Source organism: Centropristis striata, chromosome 23 (genome assembly GCF_030273125.1).
Source record: "Centropristis striata isolate RG_2023a ecotype Rhode Island chromosome 23, C.striata_1.0, whole genome shotgun sequence".
Lineage (NCBI taxonomy): Eukaryota > Metazoa > Chordata > Actinopteri > Perciformes > Serranidae > Centropristis > Centropristis striata.
The window spans coordinates 24,518,837-24,532,807 of record NC_081539.1 but is presented as its reverse complement, the minus strand read 5'-3'; the positions used below and the strand labels follow the sequence as shown (position 1 = coordinate 24,532,807).

The 13,971-nt window shown below is 39.7% G+C and overlaps 2 non-coding genes across 2 annotated transcripts; both read left to right on the top strand.

Moving 5' to 3' along the window:
• The first annotated feature begins 599 nt into the window (after positions 1 to 599).
• Positions 600 to 671, top strand: trnaq-cug (transfer RNA glutamine (anticodon CUG)). The gene has a single exon. It is a non-coding gene; the product is annotated as a tRNA-Gln (tRNA).
• Positions 672 to 1,213: 542 nt separating this feature from the next.
• Positions 1,214 to 1,286, top strand: trnam-cau (transfer RNA methionine (anticodon CAU)). Its single transcript has one exon. It is a non-coding gene; the product is annotated as a tRNA-Met (tRNA).
• The last annotated feature ends 12,685 nt before the right edge of the window (positions 1,287 to 13,971 follow it).

The window sequence follows — 13,971 nt, the reverse complement described above, 5'->3', positions numbered from 1 at the left end:
GATACTACTATTCAGTCCACTGTTACATTTAGCATTTGTTCAGTTGGTGTCATGTCTAATGTAACTATTCCATTTTTCCCAGTTTTTTTCCAAATACGTTCTCTTTGAGTCTCAACAGGTATGTCAATTTTCCAATAACAAGGATTTCCTAGACAATTTCCAACCACTGCTCCTGTTTTGGAGTGTTCACATTGAGCCAGTTTCTTGTGACCACTTTCTAACTTGGTGCAAGTACTACTTTAGTCAAGTACAGATCTTCTTTCGTTACAACCTTTTCAAGATTTGATCTTTGGTGTTTATGGTAGTGACTTTCATGGGCCATGTGGCTGCAGGTTTGTGTCTGTAGGCAAAAAAATAAACATGCAATAGTATGACTTTTCTAGAGGGGTCATTTTTTGACATCCCATAGTATGGTGTTTTTCTGTAATTTCTGGCCGTATTATGCTCTAATATGTATCAACAGATTATAATCAACCCATTTGAAGCATTTTTAGGCATTTTTAAATTTGACCTTTTTTTCAACTGCCAATAGTCTCTTGGCTGTTGCTCTGCTCTAAATTTAGCAGTTAGGGTCAAGTTCACTAAAGTCTCTGTACATAGGTTCCATGGTGTAATGGTTAGCACTCTGGACTCTGAATCCAGCGATCCGAGTTCAAATCTCGGTGGGACCTGATACTTATGTAGGTTTGTGGCGGTAACCTTACCAGCATCATGTCGTTTAAGAGGATGAGTCTTGGTGCCAACAATGTTAGCAAGTTGAATAACTGGTGTACAGGTTGGACATGCTGCTTCATCCTTTCACTGTCCTCGGAGGCTCCTCACATCTGATCTTTTATGTTGGAAGTGGTATTTGTTTCTGCGAGTCAATGCAACACGTTTTTAATGGTGTTTGAAATCAGGCCTTTTACGGCAACCAGAGTACAGTGTTATGGTCCTTTATTGGACGCCACAGGAATGAGATCTTAAACCAGGAAGTAAGTTAGTATTTTAGTGTTTTTGGTTAGATGCCTGAAATAAGGTCTGTAGTTAACACAAGATTGTGATTTTTGAAGTTTTAACGTTTCCTTAAAAAAGGAGGCTAACCGAGACTAGAGTGGTTGTCTGGGACATTAAATGTCATCATGAAGGACACAGACGGTAACTCTCTCATTAGTCCGTTTACAGACAATCTAATCTAATGTCCATTTCATCAATGAAGTTTGACTGTTTTTGGGCCTCGTTGGCGCAGTAGGCAGCGCGTCAGTCTCATAATCTGAAGGTCGTGAGTTCGAGCCTCACACGGGGCATATGTTTAGTTTGAACCTGAAATGTTTCCAAACAATGGATAGTGATCCGTTTCGTGGGACAAGCCCCTCGGCTTTTGCTGTGTTTTTACGTTCGTCGTAATCGACATACTGTCTTTTTTTTGAGGGGGTTATATTTGGACATCCCAAAATATGGTGTTTTCTGTCTTTTCTGGCCATATTATGCTCTAATATGTATCAACAGACTATAATTGGGCCGTTTGGAACATTTTGAGGCATTTTAAAATTTTACCATTATGACAAAAAAACAACATACTATAGTATGACTTTTTTGTTGTTTCCAAATTGTGGACATCCTGTAATATGGTGTTTGTATGTGATTTCAGGATAAATTATATGGTAATATGTCTCAACAGACTATAATTGGATTGAATACCATATTATGACTTTTTTATGATTTTGAACAACATACTATACTGTCACTTTTTATTTTATTTCTGACGACATACTATACTATGACCTTTTTGTATGATTTCAAAAAACATACTATACTATGACTTTTTTATGATTTTGAATGACATACTATACTATGACTTTTTCATGATTTTGAATGACATACTATACTATGACTTTTTCATGATTTTTGACAACAACTTTTTTGTGGTTCACACACTTCATAATTCATAATTTGTTCATAACACCTATGTCTTATCACTCGTAAATGTTTATGTTAAGTAGTCACGTAGTGTTTAGTGTTAATGTGTTAATGTGAAGCATAAAGCTGAATATGGGAGATTTAAAGTGTTTGTTACACGGGTGTAACAAAAATACAATCAGTTCCTTCCAATTCCTGGACATATTTGTCGCTGATATATGGTTGCGAGCACTTGCCAAAACATTTCATTTCCAAGACCAAGTCCAGTTCGTGGAGTGGACTTCTGAATGGCTTTATCTTGTAGGAGACACAGCAGCCTCATCTCGTGGTTCATCTACCTCGGAGGAGACCTCAGTGATGTGTACAGTAGTGCTTTATAGCTCACTGCGTGACTTTAGCACCATTTGGCAAGGACCACACGAGACCTCCCGAGGCCTTTGGAAAATATAGGCCTTTCACTGCCTACAGAGCACACACTGTGCAACGCTCTGAATTCTTCCTCTAAGTTCACTCATCACGCTTTATACCATTTTTGGGTGCAGATGATGGTGGGACCACCTTATGAGGACATATATGGTCACATACAGTGTCCTTTTCATTCAGAGTCGCCTGACTGTGACCATTGTGGGCTTCATTTCAGGGACGTTCTGTAAACCAGCACAACAAACAAGGGCTATACAGAGATCGCAAGTTATCCAGCTACAGCAGTCTATTTCCTCCCTCACATGTGACACAGACTCAGTGTCCAAAAAAACCCTGCATGAAGTTGCATTATATTCCAGTGGTAGCATATCACAGTACATGCAACCTGTCAGTGTTGCCATGACAGAAAGTAAATATTGCACTATTCACCTGAGATGAGTGTCATAACTTTTGCACCCGCGGCAACTTGGCTGGGTCAGTGTGGAGACCAGTGAGATATAGCAAGTGAAGGAAAGCCTAATAGCCCATTTGGTTTGTATTTAAGGAGACAAATCAGTTCAGTCAAAAGTTATGTACTGAAACAAAAATGTGTCTGAAACAAGAGGGAGTACACCAAGAACAGGAATGATGCGGACACTGTTATATGAGGGAAGAGATTTATTTATTTATCTGAAGTACTTACGTTTTGGGATATAAGCTGATTAGCTTTCTTGCTGAGAGATGGATCAGAAGATTGATACCATTATTTTAAATATAACAGCCTTTATGTGTACATTAATACACAGGAAAAGATGTTACTATCCCTTGTGCCAGAAACACATTTAGTAGTCCAATTCAGATTAACAACCAGTAACCAACCAAGTGATATTACAATCATCAGATATAACCCGATAGGAGACATCAGGCTACGCTGTCATACATCTACAGAGTCACTCCTCAGATGGACCAATCAGCAGCTACCTATCCTAGCCACCAGCGCTATGCAGCATGTCATTGGGGTTATCAAGTGGGCACCTTCCCTCATTGATGGTGTCAGTTGTTATGGATACCTAATGTTAATCTGACCTTTGACCTCTTTCCTAACCTGGGAATTTAACCTGCCTCTCTTCCGTAATACAAAAAAGGATTAAAAAATATATATATTTTGCAGAGGAACATGTTTTTCAGGTTCCCAATATGTGCTCTATGGAACTGGGGAGCATAAGACCCTGGGAAAGCATGTGGGTAGAACTGAAAAAAGGCCTAAAAAGCTGTGGGGTAAAGCCAATGGGGTAAATAAATCATAATCAGCTGCTGAACTGAAAAAAAAACAGCCAAAAGTGTGAGGCATCAGCAGGAAGAATGGGAAAACTGTGGGATCCTGGCACTCAAAATGCCCAATGTTAAAGAATTTTGTCACTAAGTCCAATAAGTTCCATTTCAAATCAAAATTTAATCAAATCAAAATTACTTCATTAATCCTCGAGGGGAAATTCAGTGAGTCTGGTAGAATCTCTGGTAGAATCAATCAATCAATCAATCAATCAATCAATCAATCAATCATTCAGTCAGACTTCAATTGTATAGCACTTTTCATACAAGAGAGATGCAACACTAAGTGCTTTAAATGAATGAGACAGCCTGATGGCTGTAGGAGAGAAGGATCTTTTGTATCTCTCCGTCCTGAAACAGAGAGAGAGGAGCCGTCCACTGCTGTTTTTTTGGTCCATAAAGGTTTTGTGTAGCAGATGATCTGGGTATTTCAGGATGGCCTGGAAGAACAGAACCAGCTCTTTAGACCAGTCTGTCCAACCGCCTTGCATCTCTGTGTCTGATGCTGCCTCCCCAGCAGACTGCAGCATAAAACAACACACTACCACCACAGACTGATAAAACATCTGCAGCATCTTACTACAGATGTCCAGAGATCTGAGCTTCAAGAAGAAAAAAAGATGGCTCTGCCCCTTTTTGTAGAGAGAGTCTGTGTTTAGGGACCAGTCCAACTTTCTTTGGGCTAACTGTAACTCGCCTTTGATTGCTTACACATAGCCTACATAGTAATTTAGTAACAGCTAGCGTGTTCTCAATGGGAGACACAGGGTGCTAAAATAATCATTTGAAATGCTGAAATCTAATGTTTTTTGCTAGCTACAGGCATTCACTGTTTCAGCCCTTGGTTGCATATTGTGAAACTGACTGACAGAGGTGTCAATTTCTTCATCTAACTCTCGGCAAGAACATGAACAAACAAATGTCTCCATTTCAAAGTACAGCAGGAACTCTATCCGTGTTAATGTTGGAGCAGAAAGGGAAAGAAACAGGAACATCCTCAGTAGTTTTCACCTTGTAATCTGGTCCATTCTGGAGACAGGAGCTAGTCGTTAACTTCAACACGGTGAAGGTGGTAATCGATGGCAGCTCATGACCTCACTGAAATATATACGTGCTACTGTCTGCTGCTTGATTAGATGAATGTAAATATTTGAGCGCAGCACTGCTGCCTGCTGGCATGCCGAGCCCAGGCAGCCAGCGCCATAAGTGAATTTGGGAGCCTCTCCGGGCCCTGTGAGCAAGAAGCCGAGGGTGGGACTGTGGGGAAGCAGAACCATGCTACACCCACACACCACTGTTACACTATCTGTCCACAACCCCAGGAGGGCGCAAGGCAGCAGTGGGGTGGAGGTGTCTTTTATTACAAACCCACTCTGGGCACAGTGTTTGTGAAAGCTGATGTAAAGCAAGACAGAGAAGAAGAGAGCTGTAGTCGGTGTTAAGACAAGCTGGAGCTCAGCAGGGTAATAACGTGAGCCATGCTGCAACTGGAGGTGGTGAGGTGTAGACAAAATAGCCACCCCAGTACTGTAGCTACCATTACACCTCAATGCTCTCACCATACACATTCACTAAGATATCGCATGCAGGAGGCAGAAAGGAATGGCCACATGCATGCACATCTGTTCAGCCAGTCTGAGGCATCTGAAGGTGTCTGTTTCCTCCGACATGGACATCAAAAACAGTTCTGCCCTAAATTCCAAGAACAGTGTTGCCCTACAAAACACAGTCTCTATATTTAGTTCAAAGTGAGTTACCACCAGAATGTTTTTGCATTTGATTTACCATATACAAATGATCACGCCATAAACATTCATTTATTCATTATTATGGAGCCGAACCCAGCTGACATTGGGCGAGAGGCGGGGTACACCCTGGACAGGTCTCCAGGGGAGTGTGTCTATGTTCCCTGGTTCTATGTTCTCCTCTTTGTATGAGACTGGGGAACATAGGACCCTTTTTCCCTGCTTTTCCCAAAAGGGTCCTATGTTCCCCGATCTGTTACTTTTTCCACCATTACTGCCAAATTCCATGGCAAACAGGCCTAACCCTAACCCTAACCCTATTTAAAAAGCCAAAAAATTAACTGCAAAGTAAGCAGAAAGTAGCTGCTGTGCAAATTTAACTTTTGGGCAGCTTGAGCTAAGTTGGGCCATGTGACGGTAGGCCTGCTGGCCATGCTGAGAGTCTATCGTAAAGAACATAGGGCGGGGAACATAGGACCTTTTTTTTCTAAAAAAGGGGACCTATGTCCTACTTGGGGAACATAGGTGACCCCCGTCTCCAGAATATCACAGGACACAAAGAGACAACCATTCACGCTCTCATTCACTCCTACGGTAAATTAAGAGTCACCAATTAAACCTAAGTGCATGTTTTTGGACTGTGGGAGGAAGCTGGAGGACCTGGTGAGAACCCACGCTGACACAGGGAGAACATGCAAACTCCAGAAAAGAAGTCAAACCAGCAACCCTCTTAGCCTACTGTGTAGCCCTACCATAAACATCTTAAGCATTTAAACATTAAAACTCATCAGACAGCTTAAAGAGGAGAAACAAAGGTTCAACCCCAACGCCTGAGGAATCTGTACCCTTGAACTATTTTAAGCTAGCTGGCGTGATGACCTCAGCTAAATTTACCGACCTTTTCCTGTGATTAATAAAATCAATTTTGACTATCTGACTTCAATAAATTAGTTTGTTAACCCACATGAATGAGGCAGTAGCTTATATATATATATATATATATATAAATACACAGCCCCCACGGTGGAGTGCTTTAAGTCTCGTCTTAAGACCCATTTTTATTCCCTGGCTTTTTAACTTTGCATGAGTTTTTGTGGTCCTCTGTGTCTTTTATTTATTTTTACTACGTTTAACTATGTCTTTTATTTATTTTACTATGTTTATCTGTTTGATTTTATTGTTTTATTTATTGCATCTTTTTAGATTTATGCACTGATTTGATTATTTATTGCTGATTGGTATATGGAAATGTTTGTTTTATTATTTTTATGATTCTATGTACAGCACTTTTGAGATGTTTTTGTTGTTTAAATGTGCTATACAAATAAAGTGGATTGGATAGGACATAGACTCAGAGTTTTGTGTGTTGAAATCATAAATTTTCCCTAGTGAAAGACAAGGACACAGACAACGTTGTATGAGCTGTACACTTTGGGCTATGCTAGCAAGGACGACAAATCTCCACTTAAAGACCTGCTTCCTCATTTCTTGATCTTAGTAGCTTTGAGTAACCAGAGATCAAACAATGTCCTCTTTCAGGCCATTAGACAGACAGAAGTACCTGTGCTTGAACCCTGCTCAATGACTCTTGCAAGCTATGTGATTACAAAACACTTGTCACGCCTCTGTTATTCCACATAATCTGATTGTAAAGTAATCCTGCGACAAAGTGGATAGTGGATACACACAGTCTGAATTGAATGAAACCCACTTACATGTGAAGTGTCTTGTGTTTGTGTGACCTGGGTATGATTTCCTTGGAGAGAGCTTTATTTGACTTTAGCTTGCTGGTGGGAGGGTGGGAGAGGTAGAGGTTGGCTTTGTGTTTTCAAATTCAATTGTCCACTATACAGTCAAAGAGCTCGAGCTTCCTGTGGTTTGCAGTAATAAACCCAAACTCGGGTTACATCCAAGGCACAAAGGACTACAAATGGTCAGGAAAAAAACACTGATGTGGACCTGTAATAAGGTTAAGGCCTCAAGCTACAAGACCCGGCAAGACCTAAAGAAAGTGCCAAAAAGTTCACCTCCTGAACTAAAGGCTGAGGTTTGGCCTGGTGGAAAAACAGCCTCTATGAGGAAACAGCAGATCTTCCAGGGCCTTTCAGACCTCCTTGTCTCTTCAAAGTCAGTCTTTAGACTCGGTGGTTTACAACAAATTCTCTGGTCCGACCCCAAAATCGAGATCAGCTTGGCAAAGAAAAATAAGCAGTGCAATTACAACACAGGGGCCTGATTATTTATACAAAATAATGAATTTGTTTCTATACATGCCAATCATCTCACCCAAAAGAGAGTTTATTAATGTGGATTTTTTCTTTCACTGTGAGCAAAGCACTGCGACGAGTCCATGAAAGTGTTTGAGGCATGTGGAAAGCTTACACCCATCCCATGTTGACACAGAGTGATTAGTTTATTATAGAAACCGATGGCCTGAGTACATGGGTATTTGCTTCCATGTTGTAGCGGTAGCATGAGTGAGATCCGGCCGGGCGTCCTGACACCGGATGACGACAGGGCAGTGGAATCTGAGAAGGAGAGGCGGCATGTGGCCAGAGATATGCCACACGGGACGGCAGCTCCGTGAACAAGGGAGATTATAACGCAACTACAGAAAATGTAGCCTATCACTAGATATTTTTCACCTTCACGGGACATCACTGTCGAAAAAACACAGTCAGATCTCCACATTTTATCAAACATCTGACAGGAATAACGTCAGCTTTTTTCCAAAGCTCTGCAACATTTTCTGTAGTTTTGCTAAAACCCATTTTATTACTGTGGTCCACCTTTGTGGAACAGCGTCCCTGAAGACCTGAGGGCATCAGGGACTGTTCATATTTTTAAGAGCAAACTTAAGACTTATCTTTTTAATTTGGCTTTTACTTGAACCATTTTTAGAGATTTTTCTGCGCATGCATCTAAGTGTTGTAACATCTTGTCTTTTATTTATTTATTTGCTACAATTTATTAGTCTATTTTATCTATCTATCTATCTATCTATCTATCTATCTATCTATCTATCTATCTATCTATCTATCTATCTATCTATCTATCTATCTATATATATAATAGACTATATATATATCATGCTCTACTTCTAATTTATTCTATTTATTCTATTTATTTATTGTTTTATCTTTTCATCTAGTTTTAAAAAAAAACCCAGTTTAATTGTTATTAAAATTTACTCTTTTTTTAAATCTTATTTTGTTTGATTTTATCTTACCTTACTTTATTTTTGATCTAATTAATTTCTAGAGATTTCTAGAGATGGCGCTTCCTCAGTTTGTGCTTTGTTTTTAATGGGATGGTGGATGGAGGGTCAGGGGTGGAGGGTTGGGGATGGGCGGAGGGTGTTTGCTTGTTTCTATGTTTTTAAAAAAATTATTATAATTATTATTTTTATTTCGTTCTCCTTTTTTATATAAAACACTTTTTGTTGCATCTCTCTTGTATGAAAAGTGCTATACAAACAAAGTGTGATTGATTGATTATTGGTGAAGTTACTGGTCCTTGTTGTGTTTCCACAGGGCTGCAGTGCCCTGCTGCCGCTCCTGTTTTGGGCCCTTGTGCTTATTGCCACAGTAACCTGAGGCCTGGATGAAAGCACCCCTGCTGTGAGAGGAGTTTTCTCTTCCAGGGTGAGGAGTCGCTGTCTCCTGCTTTCTTTAGGGCCTGTACACAGGGCGCTGTGTTTCTGAAAATAACAAGAGTGGGTTACAATACAATCATTTAGCTTTAAATTAGATTGACAGAGTATCAAATATGAGGAAACTCAATTATAGCTCTATTACTAGCTGAATTGCCTTACATGGATCCGAGGCCAGAGGTTCACACCAAACAAGGATCAAGGTTTCCTGCTTACCTGGGGCCTGTTCTTATTAAGTTATGGGGGTCCGGTGTGATTGATGGCTACACATACAGACCGCTTCTGAGGATGTAGCTGAGCCGATGCGTTGACAGAATCCATAGTAGCTCCTGATAGGACTTCCTCCCAAATATGTTTTTACTCTGCACATTTAACACTATGACCATTCAGGTAGTCTCCTTAGCTGGAATATTATTTTATATAAAAATACTGCCGGGCCCACACATGAAGGTTCAAGGATTGTCATAGTGAGTGAAGAGAAAGGGGGTTGACTGACTTCTCTGTAACCCAAAGGCCCTAGAGCACGTCACACAGCTCAAAACAGATTGTGAAAGGGGACGCTACCCGCTGCCTGATGAAATGTCAAAGGGTCTAAATGTAAACGGGTGCAACAATGTAAACACAAGGTTCCATATAATCAAAGTGTTTCCACCTGCAGTGACAGAGCCATCAGTTCTGGGCAGGCCGCTCATTACCTCACAGTCTTCTGGTGCTCAGAGGGAAACCTAAGAGAGGCAGAGATTGGCTTTGGCTGACTTTAGAGGAAGCAAAGAGCAAAAGCAAAAGGGGCATTTTCCCCTACCTCACCTCAGAAAGTAAACAGTGAAACAGTCCGCAGACCTGCAGGTGCCTCAGAGTCTTTTTACCCAGAACAAGGAAGGTCTTCTAGAGAGAAAGGAAAAGCTGCACTGCAAAAAAGGTTTCTAAAAACAAGATAGAAACACTAAATCTGAGGGAAATGATCTTGCTGATCTCCACATTTTATCAAACATCCTACAGGAATAATGTCAGCTTTTTCCAACATTTTCTGTAGTTTTACTAAACCCCATGGTGAGGTGTTGTTTTGTCAATGTGGTCCACCTTTGTGGAACAGCCTCCTGAAGACCTGAGGCCATCGGAGACTGTTCATATTTTTAAGAGCAAACTTAAGACATATCTTTAATTTGGCTTTTACGTGAACCATTTTTAGAGATTTTTCAGCTAATGCATCTAAGTGTTACAACATCTTTTAAAAAAATATTTTTTTATTTGCTACTATTTATTACTCGTCTGGAGAGAAAGGAAAAGCTGCACTGCAAAAAAGGAGTGTCTAAAAACAAAATAAAAACACTAAATCTGAGGGAAATTATCTTGCTGCATGGACAGATAATTTCACTTGAATTTAGTTTTAAAAGTGTTAGATAATTTATCTTGTTTTAAGAGTTAATTTCTTATTTTAACCCTCTGAAATCTTCGGCTATTATGTCCATTATACAATCTGTTAAAAATCTTCACCATGCCATGTTGGTATCAGTTTTTTCAGCACAACCTCACCTATATGTCCTGATAATTAATTTTTAACTTTGACGTACTTAATAAAAATTTTGAACCCAAAAGAAACAAAGAAAAACTGACAAAAATGATAAAAAATGATACTGATAAAATCTAATCTTGAAAATTAAGTTTCACACACAGAAATGTACATGTTACAAATATGGACACAGGTTGCAAATATAACACATAACAGGTAAAATGAGGATAATCTCTAGTTATACATTTTATACTTAATATAATTGACATTATCTCCGGTTTTACTTGGCCGAATATCATCAAAAAAAATCTGGTATGGAGTTTCAAGCCAGAACTTTAGAGGGAAGCTGATGGCAAGAATCGACGTTGCTTCATTTTTATGTCTTCATGTCTTGAAGAAGTTAATGTGCAGGTGCTTTCATGGACTCCACAGGGTTAAGCATACAACATGCTTATTTCTAGATTTAACAATCTTAGTTTAAGAAATCTTGTCAAGTGAAATCATCTGTCCATGCAGCAAGATCATTTCCCTCAGATTTAGTGTTTTTATCTTGTTTCAGACACCCTTTTTTTGCAGTGTGAGGGTCCAAGGACTCTGTTAAAGTGAACTCTGCCTGCTGCACCTCAGTGTCACCCAGACCTCATTATCACTGGGCTGACCTTATGGCAAACATATTAGTTCCTCACTACAATATAGAGTCAGGTGGTTGTGGCACAGGATTATCTTTCCAATCATCCTCTCTTCTTTGCTCTTATAAGCCAGCATGGCGAAACAATTACCTGATAGCAAAAAGGCAATGAGCATGACAAAGTGAGTGACGTCTGGGAACCCAACACCTTATGAAACGATGCCCGACGTCTCGTAACATTTTTACACATGACAGCATGACTGCTCTCCTGAGGGGCTGGTCTGAGCGTTAATCCATACGGCCCGCTGCTGCGACAGGCAGAGGAGGAGCAGGGAGACAAGACTGTGTTAATGAGAGCCAGATCTGCTCTGTGAGCTTAGTGCCTGGCTGCCTGCTCAGACACAGACAGCAAGACAGAACGCAGTCCATCAAGCTGCCCCTGCAGAGCTGCTCACAGGCTCCTGAGGCAACGAGGTGGGCCACGACAAGTCTGGCATGTTACTAAGTCTGGATGTGCAGAGGAGTGTTTGCTTCTCTGCAACAGATGAACTTCCTTGCTGTTTTTTTTGTTGTTGTTGTTGCTGGTGCTGCCAGAAGTAGTATGACAGTGATTCCCAACTGTTTTGGTCTGGAGTACCCACAGCCCTGTAACATGAACTCAAGTACCCCTGTTACACTATCTAACACAGTGGTTCTTAACCTTTTTTCAGTGATGTACCCCCTGTGAAATATTTTTTAAGCCAAGTATCCCCTAACCAGGGCGAAGCATTTTTGGTGGAAAAAAAAAAGACTTAAAAACAGACCACTGTGCCATCAGTGTCTGATTTATTAAACTTTCGAACTGATAAACACATACAAAATTGAAACATTTGAAAAAAAAACAACTATTTCAAACATTTTAACCCTTAATAGGGCACTCATTGATATACTTGCAAATTCTAAATTTCAACCCTAGAGAATATTGGAGGATATTACGTACTGCCAGAATGTCGACTGTGGAATGTGAAAAAAAACAAAAACACACGGACCCGGGGGGAGGGGGGAAGTTTCTTTTTTCACACTTTTTTCTTGAAAATCTGCAACTTTTTTTCGTGCAGATCTGCCACTTTAAATCTCTTAAATCTGCAACTTTTTTCTTGTAGATTTGCCATTTTAATCTAGTAGATCGCCGCTGCTTTTAGCTGAACATTTTAAACCTGTTTTAAACCAATACTTAAAGTTATTTTAACAGTTTAGCAAACAATTTCATCATGGCACAAGAGGAATCTCTGAAGAAACAAATTAATTAATTAAAAAACATTTTGGGGCCTATAAGCTTTTTCATTTCCTTTAAAAAAAACAAACAAACAAACAAACAAACAAACAAACACTGGTGACATTCACACATTCCCCTCAGATTCATCTTGTAACCCCTGCTAGGATGGGACCCGCTGGCTCTATCCTGAAACAATGTATATTAAAGAAAGATACCATTAATATAATTTTTGCAATGGTTATTATAGTGCTAAAATTATATGGTGATGAATTTATCAACAACAAAAAAGTATCTGCAACAATTTTGAAAACTGGTCGATTGTTTACTTGAAGTATCCAGCAAAACATTTCCAGCTTCTCAAATTATATTAATAAAGCTATTAGGATTTCCTTCTTTTCTTTGTTTTATTTGACTTTTAATTAATATTTTTGGGTTTGGGACTGTGTGTTGGAGAAATCAAGCAATTTGAAGTCATCATCGGGGGCTATGGTAACTTACAATGGGTACTATTTTTTATTATTTTATAGACTTCGAAATATATCAATAAATTAATGAAGGAGTGGTCAATTCTGCATGAAATGACATTTCCACACTGCAAAAAATGTGTGTCTAAAATCAAGATAAATTATGTAACACTTCTAAATCTAGTTTTTTTTTTTTTATCTTGGTAAGAAACAAATCATTTGCAGTGCACTCTGCTCGGGCCAGTTCATCACTGCTTGCATCTTTAATTTATCTTTTAAGAGTTAATTCCTTATTTTAAGCGTTCAACATGCTTATTTCTAGATTTAGTCATCTTAATTTAAGAAATCTTGTTATGTGAAATTATCTGTCGATGCTGCAAGATCATTTCCCTCAGATTAAGTGTTTTTATCTTGTTTTTAGACAGTCTTTCTTGTTTTTACAGTGCAGTGCATCAGAAAAAGACAAAGTTTTGCTTTTAGGAAGGCTCATACACACTTCCCTGCTCTCATGATGTGGCTGTAAAAGAATGTGAATCGACCAACTTTGTAAATTATTCACAGAAAATATAGAATCTGTCAGCTCAGCCCCTTGAGTAGCTGATGTTTTTCCAGTGTAGGCACGAGGAAACAGCAGCGCTACAGATCAGCACATGGTTGGACCACATGAAGGCATTATTACGCTGTATGCCTCCCTTGTTGTTTGACTGAGACATATTTCCAGACGGCTGCCTGGACTGCGGCAGGAGATGAGGGATATGCTACAAGGGAAGAAGTCCTCGCTCTCTCTGCCAGCCAGGACCCTTTCATAATCGCCCAGGAATTATGCACATCCCAGTTAAAGCACTGGTAGAGTGAGTTATGGCTGTGGTGGTGTTTCCTGAGAAGCCTGCCAAAAAGATGATTTAGACGGATCACACGTCTGCTCTGAGGGTTCCTCGGACACTGTTTAAACACAAGTCTTTATTCTGAGGACAGAGGAATGTGAAAGGTGCAGAGTGAAGAACCCGTCACCTAACAGTGACATTTCCAACATGGCAACCATGACAGCAGAGTTATTGGTCATCACATTACAGCGATTATGAAA